Below are 5,000 nucleotides of genomic sequence, written 5' to 3' on the forward strand. Positions count from 1 at the left end.
TTGTGCAGGGTCAAGGCCAAAAATACGGACAAAAATATGAAACAAAGGAACTTGTTTTAACCTACACAATAATCAGTGGAAAATAAGACAATTAATGCGCCAATCAAATTTGAGAAAATTATAATGGTTATGATTATTTTAAAAATCGCTTGCCAGTTTATCAACCAATTCAATGAAAAGGGAAACCTAAACCAATCGTGACTTTCACGCGTGGCATTTCAGATGTACATTCGTTTCATTTTAAATCAGCCCAACAAATTGACCTGCTTCATATCTCAGTTGGGAGTGCATTGCACCGGCATCGCAAAGGTCATGGATTGGAATCCGGTTGGAGTCACCTGAATTTTCTGGGTGATGTTAAGAGAACATTGCACAATTTTAAGAGAAATGCATGATTCAACGCGTATCACGCATTGCCCCATCCAGGGCTCGCATTTGGTTGGCTATCAATTCAACAATTTCACTTTTATTGCACTATTTCACTTTTCTGCACTATTTACAGCGGTCTTACCCATAGTGACTATAAAAGAGGCTCAACCATGAATTCGTTATCAGTCCGCTCAAGCAGACAGTTTTAAGCAACATATCTTCTCGTGATGAATCTGAACGACAAGCGCCCCATCCTCCACGGGATCCTGCTGCTTTAGCCGCTGTTGTTGAACCTCCAGCCCCGAATGAAGCCATTCACGAAGATCCTTCTCAAGTCCAAGAGGTATTTATTTCTTTTCTTCATGCATAATCATTGCTCGGTTCATCCACGTGTTCAGCATTTCGCTTACTCTTCCCACGTATAAGGTTCTTTTGTCATACTGTTGGCGCTTCCTTTTTTTTTTTTGTCTTCTGTATTATTCCAGGTTACATTCTGCTCTTATGTCCTTTATTAGACTTTGCGCAATGCATTTTTTGCAGATTTGTGCAGGTTTTGGTTCTTTTGTTTGCCCCGTGCATTTTTGCTTTTGTGTTTGTTGAATAGTTTTCCCCATGTAACATGGGATGTTGTTTATTTATATTTGTTTATCCATGCTTTTGTTCATGGTTTCGGCGTTTTATTTTGTTATTGCATGGAATGTTACTTTTTTCCTCACGCAAATTCTATTGTACTTTCGGTTGTGTTGTTAGTGACGTGAGATGTAAAAGAATAGTTTTCCCCATCTTACATGGGATGTTGTGGATTAATATTTGTTCCTCCATGCCTTTGTTCATAGTTTCAGTGTTTTATTTTGTTATTGCATGGAATGTTATTTATCTTAGTATTTTCCTCACGCAAATTCAATTGTGCTTTTAGTTGTGTTGTTAGTGGCGTGAGATGTAGTTCAGCTCCTAATAGTATAATCTTTGATTTTCTCGCGCTAGTTGTATAAGCTTTGCGGTATTAGATGTTGTTTTTGCTTAGTGCAAATTTATTTTCCTCATTAGTTTTGTCATGGGTCATTTACATAATTTGCCTGCATGGAAGTTTTGTTCTGCTATATTGTTTTTGGCCCCGTCTGTTTTGTTTTTTAGTTAAAATGCTGTGTGGTCGTACGGGTTTTGTCCAGTCAAAACTTTTCATAGTTCAGATTCCTTTCCAGTTTTACTTCAGTGCGAGTTTTGTATGTAGTTTTAATTACTAGCCTTTGTTAGTTTTTACGTCTCTTGGGATTCTGTTACACCTTTTTACGTTCCTTTTCCCGCGTGCTTGCAAAAATTGTATGCAGCTCTCATTGTACCTCTGTTTTATTACTGTTTTGTTTGTTCCGTGCGCTTATCCTGCGTACTTTTCGTTGTGTTTTAGACTGACGTTGCTTCACTTCTAAAACGAATCGAATACCTTGAAAGTCAATCAAAGGGATATTTTTCTTCTCAGCTGCTTCGTTTATCCAAGTATGGCCTGCGCAGCGCAGCTGATTTTGACACGTATACGGCGGTGTCCATGGCTGAGGCTGCCTCTATGGAGGCCCAACGTATCAATGATCCCAAAGCCTCGTTCCTTGACGCAGCCTGTCAAACCTTGAGAGCGCAGTTAGACAAGCCCACTGATAAGTTCCAAGCAAGAGAAAATGAGAGGACAGAGAGGGAGGCTCAAGGCGTTGGCCGGGATATGTTATGTCCACGAAAGTTATTTTTAAACGAGCGGACGTCTTTGTTCTAGGAGAAGCCTGTCTTCCGAGACGTCCGCATGCAGTCTTGCTTCGCTCTCAGGTTCTTAGTGAAAAGAGAAAATGATGGCGCACGTGGAAGGCTGATGAATATATATTTTCTTTCAAACATCGGACCGAGGTTGGCCTGCATGCGGACGTCTCGGAAGACTTCCGCTCGTCTAAAAATAACTTTCGTGGACATGACATATCCCAAGGGCTGGACCGGGAGCCTCCTTCTCTGTCCCCTCATTTTCTCTTGGTTCCAAGCGTATTTTTTGGCTTTGTTTAGACAAAGATTACAGAAAGGTGTTGGAGTGCATTGCTAAGGTTGATAAGACATTTAAGAGCAACGCATCTGCTTCCTCTTCCAATAAACCCTCCGCTCGCAGCCCTCGTTCGTCAAGAGTTGTTTGTTTCCACTGTGGAATCCCGGGTCATGTTGCCCCCATGTGCTTCCGTAAGCGCCAGCAAGGATATCAAAGCAGATTTGGTTCCGGCTCCCACTTTATTCTATACTCCAGGCCGTTTGGTTTTGGTTCCGGCCCGCGCCCTGGCCAAAGCCAAGGTCCAAGCTCGTGACTTTCGATATTTGATTTTGCAGCTTACCTTCAAGGATTGCTGTCCATTTAACGTTACAATTTGCGATAATTAAATTTCTTTACTGCCTATATTTTTCTACCTTTATTTTTGTATACCCTTGTTTCCATCCCGCGGCACTCAGGGATGACAGCTTTGAACAAGAAACTAATCACTGCTCGGATTACTGAGGCTCAAACTGTCATCCCCTGAGTCTGCTCTCCCGTCTTCTTCTTTTGTTCCCAAGCGTTTTGTTCACCTTATTTTTGACTTCGTTCCCTTTAGCCTTTACCCAAGCGACTGCGCATTCATCCTTCCTTTCTGGCTTGGGAATGTACTGAGGCCTTCCGTGCTCTTGCTGTAAACCGTACCTCACCACGTTGGATTGATGTCGATGGGAATTGTTTAGATAAGACTCAGGGGTTTACAGCCAACAATTTGCATATTGAACAAAGCTTTGTAGATGCTGTGGCCGGGGGACAACAGTTGGCCAATGTTTCCATGCTGGCTTTCCGTGATCCAGAGAGCTTTACTGCAGGAAATCTTCATAACCACACCGCGGTTTGGGAGCATATTGCAGCCATCGCTTCCTATGAACAAACCTCACTCGTGCTAGATTGGATTAGGAATAAAGTTAGCGTTTTTTCCTTTTCTCAACCTTATAAAGGACAGTTTAAAGGACAATTCTATGACTCTGTAATTCCTCCTTCGGTGGTTTTTCAAAATTCTGTTTCATGTAAGCCTTATGTAAAGTTTATATCCGACACTATACTTAACAGATTAGCTTCGGGAGCTATCTCTATTTGGGGTAAAGTTGGGGAGGTTGTTCCGCCTCACTTAGTAATGGCCCTTACCGTGGAGCCTTCGAAACCACGTTTGTGCAATGATAACAGGTTTTTAAATCTTTGGATCAAGGATTCTCCCTTTAAGCTCGATTCTCTCGCTGCTCTCCCTCGCTACGTTTCTCCTAATTCATACCAATCTGTTTGTGACGACAAGTCTGGATATGATCATTTGTTACTTACTTCTGAAAGCCGCACATTCTTCGGTTTCCAATGGGCTGGTTGGTATTTTGTTAGCAATACTATCCCTTTCGGTTGGAAGACATCGGCGTACATTTATCATTCAACAGGTCTTCTTTCTTCACATTATTTTCGATCTCACTCTATTCCATGCTCGTTATATATCGACGACCGACACACCGGGAAACTGTGCATACCTTTTCAATCTTCAGTTTATGAGAACCTCCCCATTTTGGAGCGTTCTTTTGCGTCGGCTTCCTCTGCGATCTTCAATGTCTGTTATACCCTTGTTGCGCTTGGATATTTCCTAGGCCTTAGTAAATCAATTCTTCTTCCTCGCCAAGCTGTTCCTTATTTGGGTTTTATGGTGGATTCTGTTAAGCAGGCCTTTTTGCTTTTGCAAAACAAAAAACAGAAGTTCTGTGACCTCATTCGTTTAGTCCTTGGATCTGACTCGCTTGACCTTAAGACCTTGCAACGGCTTTCTGAAAACTGCACTTCTTTTGCCTTGGCAGTCCCAGGTGCACGTTTGTTCACAAACGAGATTAATTTAGCTCTCAGTAAGGCTACTCGTTCTTCCCGTCCCATTACCCTGTCTGAGCCTTTGAAAGCAGAAATTGCCTCCTGGACCTTCTTCGAATCCTGGGAGAGTTTTCTTCCCTGGCGGTCTGAATTTCATCGTCAGATAGTACTCTGCTCTGATGCTATTGATTTCGCGTGGGGAGCAGAGCTTAATCCCGATGCAAAGTCTGTCGCCATTCGGGATTACTGGCCTTCTTCTCATTCTTCTCTCGGTATTAACTGTAAGGAAATTCTCGCCTTGTGTAATGCCTTGAAGTCGTTTTCTTCTACCGTTAGTAACTGCTGGGTTGACGTGTTCACGGACAGTCAAGTGCTCTTGAGAGCTTGGCGCCGCCAAGGAGCTAAATCTCCCTCTCTGATTGCTTCTTTGAAGCGCTTGTTTGCTGTTATTTCTGACTCTAACATTCACCTTAGCCTTTATCACATTCCCTCCACGTGTAATGTTGCTGACCCTCCTTCTCGCACTTTTTCTTTGCAAGATTCCAAATTATCGCCAAGTGTTTGGGCGAGAATTCAAAGTGCTTTTGGCGGGCCTTTGGGTCACTCTGTTGATTTAATCGCACTCCCGTCGAATGTCCAGAGCTCCATTTCAGGTTCTTCTCTTCCCTCTTTCTCTCCTTTCCCAGTTCCTGGTTCTTCGGGTGTCAACGTTTTTGCTCAAAGTTCTTCGCGCCAAAGGGATCTTTTTGCAAACCCTTAC

This window comes from Montipora capricornis, chromosome 12 (genome assembly GCF_036669925.1).
Source record: "Montipora capricornis isolate CH-2021 chromosome 12, ASM3666992v2, whole genome shotgun sequence".
In the NCBI taxonomy this organism is placed as follows: domain Eukaryota; kingdom Metazoa; phylum Cnidaria; class Anthozoa; order Scleractinia; family Acroporidae; genus Montipora; species Montipora capricornis.